At 41.6% G+C, this 14441-nt stretch overlaps 1 long non-coding RNA gene across 1 annotated transcript in view; it reads left to right on the top strand.

Moving 5' to 3' along the window:
* Positions 1-13896, top strand: part of LOC141103430 (uncharacterized) — a 343701-nt gene extending 329805 nt beyond the window's left edge. Inside the window, exon 3 of the long non-coding RNA XR_012235323.1 lies at positions 13074-13896. This is a non-coding gene — a long non-coding RNA (uncharacterized lncRNA). The remainder of the gene's footprint in view (positions 1-13073) is intronic.
* Positions 13897-14441: the final 545 nt, after the last annotated feature.

Below are 14441 nucleotides of genomic sequence, written 5' to 3'. Positions count from 1 at the left end.
AAGGCCACCGAGGCCAGGCCTCGGGGCGGCAGTGGTGTAGGGGCGGCGCCGCTCCTGCAGCGACTTCGCGGCCGCCCCCCCCCTTTCGTGCTGCCCATTAAAGTCTATTATGGGCACCAGTGCCCATAGAAAAGATGGCCGCGAGCCGACCACGCAACTGCGCATGCACCGTTCCGAAGCCGGCCGGGCTCGGGAAAGCTCGTAAGCGCTCGGCCGGGCGGCGCATGCGCAGTAGCGTGATTGCGCCGCCCGGCGCCATTTTAAAAAAAATTGAGAGTAGCTAGTAGTGTCATGAGAGAGAGAGATGACATCTCTCATTGCCCGCACCGCTGTTCCGCCCTCCTCCTTCTGATTGTAGGCAGCATGGCAAATTGGCAAGGGACATCCCCATCTGGTGGCAAGTGACATCCCCATCTGGTGGCAAGTGACATCCCCATCTGGTGGCAGGCATGGTGGCAAGTGACATTCCCATCTGGTGGCAAGTGACATCCCCATCTGGTGGCAAGGGACATCCCCATCTGGTGGCAGGCATGGTGGCAAGTGACATCCCCATCTGGTGGCAAGGGACATCCACATCTGGTGGCAAGTGACATCACCATCTGGTGGCAGGCATGGTGGCAAGTGACATCCCCATCTGGTGGCAGGCAGCATGGCAAGTGACATCCCCATCTTGTGGCAGGCATGGTGGCAAGTGACATCCCCATCTGGTGGCAGGCATGGTGGCAAGTGACATCCCCATCTGGTGGCAAGGGACATCCCCATCTGGTGGCAAGTGACATCCCCATCTGGTGGCAGGCATGGTGGCAAGTGACATCCCCATCTGGTGGCAGGCAGCGTGGCAAGTGACATCTCCATCTGGTGGCAGGCAGCGTGGCAAGTGACATCCCCATCTGGTGGCAGGCAGCATGGCAAGTGACATCCCCATCTGGTGGCAGGCATGGTGGCAAGTGCCATCCCCATCTGGTGGCAGGCATGGTGGCAAGTGACATCCCCATCTGGTGGCAGGCATAGTGGCAAGTGACAAGAGATGGTGGCAAGTGACACGCTCAGGGCTCCCAATGATTCTGCATCATGGTGAGTTGAACTATTTCAGTTTATATTACAATGTAATGATAGAAGTAATGTGTTTCAATCATCCTGACACCATAACAACCATGGTGCCGGGGATGATTGAAGCACTAACACCAGCCATTGCCTTGAAAAATTGCCTGTGAAAAATCCTTACCCTTCGCGCGCTTACCCTGAAGTATTTTAAGTCTGTACAATTAAAGCCAGTTATTTTCAGTGTTCTCATGTGTGGAGATATGTTTTTAATTGATCTATTGTAGAAGTCATCAATAAAGGACGTGGTGTGTGTGTATGTGTGTGTGTATGTGTGTGTGTGTGTGTGTGTGTGTGTGGGGGGGGGCGGCATTGAAAGACCGGCCTTGGGGCGGCAAAGGGAGTAAATCCGGGCCTGGCAGCGTGGAGGGAAGGCTGCAGGGCAGCGTGGAGGGAAGGCTGCAACGAAGAAAAGAAAGTGATGACCTGGCGTCTGACAGAAGACGCAGGCTGGTTTCTCCAGCGTTGACTTCATCTTTATTTTATTAACCAGAATAAATGGATATTTTATTTTCTTAAAATACTTGCCTATGTCTTTTTATTAAAATACATTTTTTAAAAGACAATGTCAAATTAACAAGGGACAACAACCTCCTTGAGGTTCCAAAAAAATAAAAATATCTAATGTTCTTGTGGTAACTTTACACCAAAAAAAAGATTAAAAAAAAAAAAAAGGTTCTTGTGGTAACTTTACAAAAAAAAAAAAAAAAAAAAAAAAAAAAAAAATATATATATATATATATATATATATATATATATATATATATATATATATATATATATATATATATATATATATATATATATATATGGAGATCACTAGAAAAAAATTTTGTAACAATCCTAAAAAAATATCTTGATGAAATAAAAAATAATAAAAGATGACTCAAAAACACAAATGTGTAAACATTAGTATGGAAATTGGGCTTTTAAAAAATACAATATCATTCATGAGATCAAGAGAAATAATCCAGAAATCAGTTTGTGAGAACTCTGTGTGAATATGAGCAGCAAAACAACTTTGTTCTTCTAGCATTATAAAGAAGACAATTAATGTGCTGCATTCAACGATCACAGAATTTGCAGCATGAGTGTGCTAGCTACAATACGAACACTAGTTTTACTAGACTGAGCGCTTCCGTTTCGTATTTGCTTCTGAACATGCGTCGTCTTTTGTCCATCAGACTAGCATAGAGACGACCGGATTTCTCGATTGGAACTGGGTCCGGCGGAGTTCCAGCGGAAAGATTTGAAACATGTTCCACATCTTTAGTCCGTCAGATTTTCGAGAAAAAAAGTCCGCTGATGGTCCGATGAAGCCCACACATGGTCGGATTGTCCGCCGGATTCGGTCCGTCGGACCAGTCCTGTCGAAAAGTCCGCTCCTGTGTATGGCGGGATTAGACACAGTTCTCTAGTATTCAGCAATCAGCACAAATACAACTATTCTGGCAGAGTGCACTAAAAGCAAAAAGCAGCTCCTTCACGGAGTGAAAAAGGATGTTAAAAGGATGCTAAAGCTTTTCCAATCAAAAAACAGATCTGTGTCATAATATGGGGAGTAATATGGGAGGGGGGTAATTTATTAAGACCTGTGTGTTTCGGGGGGGGGGGGGGTGCGGGAAGGCACGTGACTCCCGCGGGAGTATATTCCAGAAAGTGGGTGCAAATACCTGTAGTAGACAGGTATCTGCACCCCTCTCCCCCCCTGAAAGGTGCCAATTGTGGCACCGGAGGGGGGGGGGAGTCAGATGAGTGGAAGTTCCACTTTTGGGTGGAACTCCACTTTAAAAAAAGCTTTTAGAGCAGTGAATTGAAGTGGGAATTAACTCCCATCTCTGACTTTTACCTATAGGTAAGCTTATAATAAGGCTTACCTATAGGTACTGTAAATATCTCCTAAACAAGCACCATTATGAAGATATTTACTCCACGCCACCGGGGCCATTCCTTCAGAGTCCTCTGCAGCAAACGGCGACCCCCACATGCCTGCCTGGAAGTGATGTCATCACGGCTCCGGCCAGTCTCACAGCCAGGGTCTGCAAACCCGGAAGAAAGACCAGGTGAAGATGGGAGCACCTGCAGCATTGACAGCATGACGCTGGAAGGCTTCGTTTTCAGGTACGTTTAACACAAGGCACACAGGCAGCAGCGATCCCCTGCAGCACCAACACACCCGCCCCCCCAGCGGGAGACACAGGCACACAGGCAACAAAAATCACCTTACCTAGTGGAGGCATGGAGGAGAAAATGTTGAGGGAGTCTATTCAACATTTTCACAGCTTTTACTGTGAAGAAACCTTTCGGTATTTGGATATTAAATCTCTTTTTCCCCAGACGTAAAGAGTGCCCCCTTGTCCTCTGTGATGACCTTAAAGTTATGCCAAGTGAAGCCAAGTTCACTATATGGAACCCTTATGTATTTATACATGTTGATCATGCCCCCCCCCCCCCCAATCTCCTCTTCTCAAGACAAAATATATTGAGTTCCTCTAATCTTTCCTCATAGCTGAGCTCCTCCATGCCTCTTATCAGTTTGATTGCCATTCTCTGCATTTTCTCCAGTTCCTCAATATCCTTTTTGAGAACTGGTGCCCAAAACTGAACTGCATATTTCAGATGAGGTCTGACTCTTTCTTGCAGGGAGAAAAAACAGCCAGATAGCGTCTAGTTTAAAGACACTATAATTTTCACACAAACCAAATGATATACACTTATCCGGATTTTCATTTAATAAAGACAGCTCAGAATACATCTTGGCCTAAATTTGTGAAGAAATTAGATTTTTTGATTTTTTTTAGCTATGTTTTAAAACAGAGTAGAATATATATATATATATATATATATATATATATATATATAAAATGGTTGGTCATTTACATAACAAAAAAATGAAAAAAAAAACTAGTGGTGATCAAATACCACCAAAAGAAAAAAGAAAGCTTTATTTGTGTGAAAAATATATAAATGTCATTTGATTACAGTGTTAAATGACTGCACAACTGTCAGTTAAAGTGGTTATAAAGGCAGAAGGCTTTTTATCTTTTTGCATTCTTTTCATTAAGATAAAAAGCCATCTGTGTGCAGTAGCCTCTATCAGCCCCCCCAAACTTACCTGAGCCCCCCCTCGATCCAGCGATGTTGCACGAGAGACTTGGCTGTCCAGGACTCTCCCTCCTCATTGGGTGAGACAGCAGCGAAAAGCGCCATTTGCTCCCGCTGCTGTCAATCAAGGTCGGTGAGCCAATGAGCAGAGGAAGATTGGGGCTGCTCTGTGTAAAACCAACTACACAGAGGAGTTAAGTATAACATGTTTGTTATTTTTAACAACAAAAAAAAAAAGACTTTACAATCACTTAAAGTAGCACAGTGCTGAATAGCAAAAAAAATCAGTCTGCTAATGAAAGGGATAGAACCTTCCGGAGGTGAAGTGATAAAGAATATGCATTTTAATGCCTTTTACACAGCAGATGAAAAGCATGGACTAAAGAAATAACATTATTCTCGATAGAACCCATTAACACTACTGAGCTCATTGTGAATGCTGCAGTTTGGGTGAGCTAAACAATTTACTTACATTCCTATTTAACTAGGCTGGGTGATTGCACCAGCTCTGGTTTCTGGCATTCATCTAGAAATTGAGGTTGTGATTATATGACCCTCATACATTGTGGCATGAATAACCAGTATTGTTTTTTTTTCTCCACCTGGGTTTATTCCCAATTTTTTGTACAGTGATGTTGCTTTTCTAATACACCTTGCTAATGTAGCATAAAGAGAGATCCTTAGTGGTTATTAAACCTAGCTGAGAAGTGCTTTAAGCATTGCTGTTATATCTAAATCCAGACTGGTTATTTTAATTGATTACAACGTTGTCACTGTTTAACATTGTGGTGGGTGAAGGTACTATTGTTTTTGGTACTGCATAATGTCCATATATTTTTTTGTGGGAGCCTTTCCAGCCTTTTTGTATTAGTTTGGGTGAGATACCCTATGCCTTGCCATTCAGGTCATCAACCTAAAGATAAGCACCACCAAAGCCAGCATGTGCACTGCAGAGTTTTGTTGAAAATGGTATAGCCATAAATACATTCTTTCTTCATTGAACTAAACTGGATTTATAAAGCACAATGTTCTTGATTTTTGTTATTCAAATCCTTTTTATGAGTAAAGTGAAGTTGGCAGGTCACCAACAACTGAAATATCTCCAATAGATAATGTAATGAGCAGCAAAATATCTGGTCCTTCCTGTCCTTGGAAACTTTATTTAGACATAAGAAATGATATGCTATTTCTTTCTTTATCAAATAGCTGAAATGTTTTGCTGAAAACTATGAAGTGTTGGCTAGAAAGAGTGGACATAGAACAATAAATTGAAACTCACATGAAAGGTGTTTGACAAACAAAATAGTAGAAAAACTGTCTTGGCCACCACACCAGGGCAAGTTAAGTGTTTTAGGAAAACGGCCAATGGCCTACATAGTAAACTGGGAGTCCATCATTAGAAATTCTATAAAAAGATAGTTAATGAGCATTATTTATGAAAGCTTATGTGGGTACATCAGGGCATTGATCATATGTAGACAACCAAATTATATCTTTACAGTATATACTATGTGCCTGCAATGCTCATACAGTGGGGAAAATAATTATTTGATCCCCTGCAGATTTTGTAAGTTTGCCCACTTACAAAGAAATGAAGGGTCTATAATTTTTATCATAGGTGTATTTTAAATGATAGAGACAGAATATCAACCAAAAATCCAGAAAAACACATAAAACAAATTCTATAAATTAAGTTGTAGTTCAGCGAGTAAAATAAGTATTTGGTCCCCAAACAAAACGTGACTTGGTACTTGGTGAAGAAACCCTTATTGGCAAGCAGAGAGGTAAGACTTTTCTTGTAGTTGGTGACGAGGTTTGCACACATCTCTGGAAGGATTTTGCTCCACTCTTCATTACAGATCTTCTCTAAATCCTTAAGGTTTCTTGTCTGTCTCTTGGCAACTCGAAAGTTTCAGCTCCCTCCATACATATTCTATAGGATTAAGGTCTGGAGACTGACTAGGCCACTCCATGACCTGTGCTTTTTCTTGAGCCATTCCTTTGTTACCTTGGTGGTATGTTTTGGGTCATTGTCATGCCGGAAGACCCATCCAGGACCCATCTTCAGTGTATCCACGCTGTGCTTGACTGTAAGAATAGTGTTCTTAGGGTCATAGTCAGCATTTTTCTTTCTCTAAACACACCGAGTCGAGTTAATGCCAAAGGGCTCAATTTTGGTCTTATCGCATCAGAGCACTTTTTCCCAATCCTTCTCTGAATCATTTAGATGTTCATTGGCATGACTGTACATGTGCCTTTTTGAGGAGGGGGACTCGCTGTGTTTGGAGGAAGAAAAATGATGACTATGACCCTAAGAACACCATCCTTACAGTCAAGCACAAACGTGCGAACATTATGCTTTGGGGCTGTTTCTCTGCTAAAGGTACATACCGACTTTGCCGCATTGAGGGGCCAATGGGCAGGGCCATGTATTGTAAAATCTTGGATGAGAACCTTCTTTCCTCAGCCAGAACACTGAAGATGGGTCATGGATGGGTCTTCCAGCATGACAATAAACCAAAACATACCACCAAGGCAACATAGGAGTGGCTCAAGAAGAAGCACATTAAGGTCATGGAGTGGCCTAGCCAGTCTCCAGACCTTAATCTTATAGAAAATGTATGGAGGGAGCTGAAACTTCGAGTTGCAAAGTGACAGACAAAAAGCCTTAAGGATTTAGAGACGATCTGTAACAAAGAGTGGGCCAGAATCCCTCCTGAGATGTGTGCAAACCTGATCACTAACTACAAGAAACGTCTTACCTCTGTGCTTGCCAACAAGGGTTTCTACACCAAGTCATGTTTTGCTTGGGGATCAAACACTTAGTTTACTCACTGAACTGCTATGCATTTAACTCATTTGTATCATGTTTTTTTCTGGATTTTTGGTTGATATTCTGTTTCTATTGTTTAAAATACACCTATGTTACAAATTATAGACCCTTAATTTCTTCGTAAGTGGGCAAACTTTCAAAATCTGCAGGGGATCAAATAACTATTCTCCCCACTGTAGGTGAACTTAGCCTACAGTTTACATATGCTGAATTTCCTGACTAGTGTGATATACTATGGAGTGTTTACCTGTACTTTGTATGTTACATACTCCCAGCACCTGCACTCTGTATACCGGTATTACAGACTTCTGATGCCTGCACTCTGTATGTTATGTGTTTCTGGCATCTGCGCTATGAATGGCATATAGATAATGTCGCACACTGTATTCAACTACAAAGTATGGTAAATGAAAGACAGGCTTCAGCTCATATTCCTGCCTATCGGTCATACCCCTCTGACACCCACATTGGGCTAAATCGTAGAGGCGAGCGTGTTTTGTGGCAAAGGGATTATATGTACACATCACCAGCCAGGTAAAACCTAATGACTGTAAACAGCGCACATGAATTAAAAGCTATAAATTCTGCTGCTTATCAGCTCAATATCAACACAGTTCACCAGACAAAAGGTTCTTCTTAAAGACCAAATACAATGAAGAAAAAAAAACCACACATGACAAAAAAGAAAATGCTGCGGGGATTGTGGGAGCCATTAAGATTAACATATAAACAAATGAATTATATACATTGGTGCATGCAATAGTTCAATACATGCCACAGAAGAAAAAAGGGAGTATTTTAGGGAAAATAATCTATAAACTACAGCCCCCACATCCAATCACTGGCTACATCTTGCCTCCTTAACCTCCGCAACGTTTACAGAATTTGCCCCTTCCTGACTAACGACACCAGAAAACAATTTATTCTCTCCTTAGTTATTTTCCACCTTGACTACTGCAACTCCCTCCTTACTGGTCTACCTTTACACAGGCTATCCCCCCTTGAGTCTGTTATGACTGCTGCTGCTAGACTAATACACCTTACTAACCAATCTGTGATTGCTGCTCCTCTCTGCCAATCCCTTCACTGGCTTCCCCTACCCCATTGTATACAATTTAAAATGCTAACCACAACATACAAGGCCATCCACAACATCGTGCCCAGCTAAATTACCGAACTCATCTGCAGATATCGCCCAAATCATCCTCCCTGCTCCTCCCAAGACCTCCTGCTCTCTAGCTCGCTTTTTACCTCTTCCCATGCTTGCCTCCAGGACTTCTCAAGAGCCTCTCCCATACTCTGGAACTTCCTGCCCTCTTATGTCTGGTCAGCCCCTACCCTGTCCGCCTTATTCAGTGAAGCCTACCACACCTTCACCTAAGAGCTGTACCCGAGTCACCTCCATCAGATCATCCCCCTAGGTAATACCTCTTGTACCACGTCCCCCTCCCTTTAGATTGTAAGCTCTATAAGCAGGGCCCTCCTATTCATTCTGTATTGAACTGTATTGTAATTGTACTGACCCCCCTCTACATTGCAAAGCGCTGCATAAACTGTTGTTGCTATATAAATCTTGTATAATAAAAAAATGTATTTGAGTGTGAAATAAAAAAAAATAACTACAAAATATTTATCATATTATATCACTTTAAATAAAATAAAAACAAAAATCAGGAATTTAAAGGTAAAGCCCCCTTAGGGGTTCTAAAGGAGTGTTAAGTTATCTGAATAAAGTTCCTTTCAAAGTATAACAATGATCAAAACACTGAATATTAATAAAAGGAACACAAAACACTCCTAAATAAACACAGGGGAACTGAAAATGTTAAATGGGAGGGGAAATTCAGAAGTATGATAAATGAATGCAATGTTAAAAAATAAATGCTGAAAATAAATTTCATAGCCAAATAGGAGTAGATAGTGTTAAATAAATAAGCTCCTGAGGTAGCGAGTCATTGCGAAACATGTCAAGCTCATACAAGCTACGCTGACCTATGCCAGTTCTGCCTGGGATCGTTACTATAGCTCGCTAGCTGGCCTATGGCCAAGTGTTAAAATTGGTTTTGGCCATATAATAAAAGTAGCTTGAAAATTATACAATTTATGTGCTTTTGTGTATGTCTGTAAAAAAATTGTACTTAAATAAAACATTTTTGATCTTAATGATTGGTGCCTATAAAGTCCATGGTTTTCTCCTATATACATGTTTTAGGAGTAGATAGTGAATTGACATTCATAGAAAAGGTGGGCGGGGAAGGAAAAAAAACAAGGTGAAGGTTGGTAGTCACTTATAATAGTGAGTGACATCCCATTCGTAATTCAATCCTTGAGGAATTCAGGGGTCTAACTCAAGATCCAGGAAACTTTTCTTTTAATAAGAAGCAAAAAAAAAAAGTCACCTCCCCTCCTAAGATTATCCACTCTTCAAAGGTTGTGTATTTGTCTATTTGTATATTCAAAGGTTCTATATTTGATCCATGTTGTTGCACAAAATGTTTGGCTAAATGGTCCCTCATGCGATTGCATAACCATCTACTAGTTTGAAGTTTGTATGTAATACATGAAATGACATAGACCACAAATTTAGTTTGGCAATTCACTGATTTATAGAGAAAGAGTTGCCATTCAAGTAAGACAACAGTATGGGAATCTCCCGGTAACATGATCTGTTATGGTACCTGTACTCTGCATGTTACATACTCCTGACATCTGCACTCTGTATGTTACATACTCCTGACACTTTCACTCTGTACATAGTCTCAAGTTTTAAGCCCCTCCCACTGTTGCCAAATTTTTGCTACACTAAAAAATTACAGATGCATGCTGCATGCACTACCCTATTCTTCTCCTCTGGGTTTCCAAGGGTGCATCCAAAACTTTTCAAATCTTAGAATAGATTAAAAAAAAATTTGAAAAAAAAAAAGATCTACCACCCTGCATGGACTCATTGGACTGAGCCTAAGAACTGCATCGCAGGAAATAATCCTAAAGGGCCAGAGCAAATAAAAGGGTAAACAAGTAAATTTACTGTAGTATACTGCATGCAGATTTACTTAAAGTTGTGCAGACAGAACCGCTTGTTCAGTTAGGCTTTGCCAATGAAACCTAGAAGCTGACTTGGTAATTATGCATAGCTGCACAAGATTCTGACTGCACCGTTTTTTTAAATCTCCCCCAGTGTGATAAACATTTAAGCAAAAGAACACTGAGATCCAACCAGATCCAATAAGCATGCTTATTTATGAACCGTTGTTAGCACAACAACAGAAAATACATTTATTGTATGGTTTTGCCATTTAGTTGTGAAGCATCTTTTGTTCACTGTACTGCACTGCATTAGCAGGGTCTCACCTCCACTCAATTTCCATAGGCATCACAATTGTAGAGATAGAGAAATGCAGCATTACAGTTTCTTAAAATATATATATATATTTTTTTAAATTGCTACATTAGCTCATACAGGTATGTCCAAATGGATTGGAAATTTTGGATTTCCCATCACTTTGTTTATGGTACCATGACAAATAGAGAGGGAGAATTTTCCTAGCAGAGACAAAGACAGTAATAAGTTTAAACTTTGTACATTCTATTCAAAACCAAACATTTTGGCTATAGATGCACTTTAGTTATTTGAGTAGAGATGGATTAATATAAAGGAAAGTGTCATGTGTAGCACCCTCCAAGACAGGTGCTAGAGTTAGTTAGATTTAGTACTGGCTCCCTGTGTTCCATGGAGCCGGGTGTGTTTTTGTTAGGGAAATTTAACTTGCCTCACTGTTACCAGTGCACCAGTAAAGATAGCTTCCTCTACTTTTTAGAGAGCTAGCTGTGAGAATTCTCTGGAACATTGGTGTGGAACTGTCACATACCTAGTGGCAGAGCCTAACGTGTAGAGGGAGGCCACTTGTACAGCCCTGGCTCTGAGACCACTGATGTTGTGACAGTGGCCGTGAGAGCACGGCAATGTGTGAATGCCTGTAAGATGTCCATCAGCCGCGGCAGTGGGTAGCAGGTGCATTGCCACAGATGGGTCAGATTGCTGAAACAGCAGATAGCAGCAAAGACAGCAGACCTCGGATTGGGCAGACAGCAGGCGGCAGGTGCTTGACAGGCAGCTGGCAGGTAGCACAGGCAGCTGGCAGGTAGCAGGTGCAGGACCAGCAGGGTCCAGGTAGCATGCAGAGCAGGACAGGTGGATAGCTGGATGCAAGGTCAGATGACCCAGGTAAGCAACAATTGGTTAGATACAGGCATAAATGGCAGGCAGAGAATGGTTAGGATACAAGTAGAAGTCAGCAACATAGAATCAGATGGATGAGCAGAAGGCAGAGCAAATCCAGACACAGGCCAAGGTCAGGGCAGGTAGCGTTTAAGCGAGGTCAGGGCAAGCCGGGTCAATAACAGAAGTCAACACAGGATCAAATACAGGAACACACGCAATAGCTGTAGATCAGACAGCACTGGTTAATAGAACTTCTGCAGTTTAAATGGTCCCATTGGTGCCAACATTAGCAATGGGTATGCGCAAACGGTTATGCACAGGCAAACAGGCAACAACACATCTGCGCCTGCGTACCCATGTACGTCTTGGGGCTTCATCTGTACTATGTCTAGTGCCTTTCTGACAGGAGCTATGCAGTTGGCAGTATGAATATTTATTCCAATCCCAGGGAGCAGGGTCCTAAAGCATGCTAGGAAAAACTGACTGGGCTTCTGGGTCTTTTCCTACAGAGGATCAGTCCAGCCTTAAGGGCTGCTGCCCTCCAGAGCAACCCTGCCATTGTGCTTGCTGTCCATGCGACCTCAGGTGGGCAATGCTACCATGTGCTTGTTGTGAGACCTCAGGTCCTGAGGGGTCCTGAGGGCCTGCATGCTGAAGCTACTGAGAGCTGACTGAGGGGCTGTCTGATGAAGATCTAGTCTAGTATCACTGAAGGAAAGTGTTGTTTGGAAGTTGGAAGGAGGCAACCAAGTGTCCCTGAACATTTTGTGAGTACACACTGCTGTGAGAAATCTTAGAGACTTTTGGACTGCTACCACCCCTCTTATGCTAGAGAGTCAGATGTGTTTGTTCAAAGGGGATACCGGCTGGTGTCTTGAAGAGTTTACGCTATCTTGTTTTCTTTGAAGGGACTCTGCTCTTAGTGTTCTAAAGAAATAAGTGTGCTTCTATTACAAGCTACAGTAAGTCTACCGTTTGCTACAAGCAACAACTTTTGCTTTAGCTTTGAAGAAAGGAATTAATTGTCCTCAATCTGTACATAGTTTATATTTTTGAATTATCCCACTCAAGTCCCTCAACCCTATCCAAGTTCTCCAAAAATAAAAACAACAAAAACAACACTCTGTTATGGAATTATTTCTGATTGGGACTCTAAAACAAAAGTTAATGCTGCAGCTGCAGGAACAGATTCACAGGACGCAATGACTGTTTAAAATGTCCGTTCAGTGTCAAAATGTATTATTACATGTTATATTGGGAAGTTAGCACCTGCTTTGGCTGTTCGCAAAGATACAGTGCAACCAGATCAAAGTGCAGAATACCCTTTAGTGTTCAAAAGAGAGCTGTTCACTGAAGGTTACATGACATGCTCATGGTTCCCTTCCTGGACAGGATGGGAAATTTAAGCAATGAAAAGAATAAATAATTACACTAGAATTTTAGATGAGATTATTAACCTTACTGCCACTGATATAGGTTTATTAAGTGAAGAAATGGCTCAGCTTAAAAAAGTAGTATTAGAGCTGATTAACGCTAAATTATCTCACTGCAGCTCAAGGTGGGATGTGTAAGGTATTTCACACTGACTGTTGTATATACATTTCTGATAATGAGGACATTATTAAAGGGCATCTTGTTAAGAAAGAGAACTACAGAATAAGGCCAGAGATATTGCTAAAGATGGATGGAACCCCTTTAAGGGTTTAGGAGGTTTTGGTGACTTTTATATGGCATAGCAACATGGTTACAGAAACTAGGTGCTTACATTGTGATGTTCCTATTTCTCATATTTGTTATTTACTTCCTCATCAGGCTATGCCTCTGTGTGACTACCCACTGTACCAACAAATGGTCCACCAGCCCTGATGAACCCATTATTGTGAGAAAACTAGGAGAGAGCTGAACAGGATGCCGTCTCTCTGCGCCAATGTAACAGGAGTTACCAGCAATCGGATGAATGTAACGAAGAGAAGAATGGTGTCAAATAAACAAAAGGAGGGAAATGACATGGACATTCACTGTATTGTTCCTGTTTGGGGATGTAAGTAAGAACACACCCAGCAGTTACTAGCGTTGCTATGGGTTGCATACAATTTTAACATATGGATGAAAGGGTTATTTTTACCATGTCTCAGTTCTCACAAACAACAAAAAGAAAAGAAACATTATCATCATAATTTTTTCAAAGGATATCATCACTTCAGGATTTTCTTGCAGTGACTGGCGTGAATCCGGGTGGGCTTTCCTTCCAACTTGACAGCAGAACTGGTTGTCAAAAGCACCAAATGTGGTCCATCAAATTTTGGTTCTAGCTGCTTTCTGACGTGTCGCTTTACCACTACCCAGTCACCTGGTTGGATTCTGTGAATACCTGAAACAGATTCTGGGTCGGGATAGATTTATAAACACCTGCATGTATTTTATTCAACGTTCTTTGCAAAATCTGAACATATTCTAACAGACTAGAATGAGAAGCCTGCAACTGTTGGGGAAAATATAGCCCTGTTTTGGGTGGCCCTCCAAATAAAATCTCATAGGGGGACAGCCCATGTGCTTGTTTAGGGGTAGTTCGTATAGAATATAGGGCTAATGGCAAAGCTTCCACCCATCCTTTTCCTGTATCTGCTTTAATTTTTGCACATCTGTTTTTTTGCATTTCTGTTTTTAAGTCTCTCTTAACTTTACCACTACTTTGTGGATGATAAGGTGTATAGAAAGATTGCTGTGAAGGCCTTCCATTACCTCTTTCATTACTTCCCCAGTAAAATAGGTTCCTCTGCCACTCTCAATAGTTTCAGGAACTCCATATCTATAAACTATTTCATTCAAAATTTTCTTTGCTGTTGTTTTTGCATTTGCTTTAGCTACCGGCCAGCACTCAGACCATCCTGAAAACATGTCAACACACACTAGAGCGTACTCATAGGTGCCTATTCTGGGCATCTGAATGCAGTCTATTTAAATTCTTGGAAAGGGAAATCCGGCTTAGAAGAATGCTTTTGGGGAACATGAACAGGCCTCCCTGCATTGTACAGAGCACAAGTGAGACATGAAGCACAAAACCTGGCTGCAAATGCACTAAATCTAGGTGCTATCCAATAGCAGTCAGTAAGTGCCACCATCGTGCCCTTAGCAAGATGACTGACGCCATGTGCCAGTTGTGCTAAAACTGTAAATATA

Source organism: Aquarana catesbeiana, linkage group LG07, assembly GCF_042186555.1.
Source record: "Aquarana catesbeiana isolate 2022-GZ linkage group LG07, ASM4218655v1, whole genome shotgun sequence".
Lineage (NCBI taxonomy): Eukaryota > Metazoa > Chordata > Amphibia > Anura > Ranidae > Aquarana > Aquarana catesbeiana.
The sequence above is the reverse complement of the archived record's forward strand: the minus strand, read 5'-3'. Positions and strand labels throughout refer to the sequence as shown.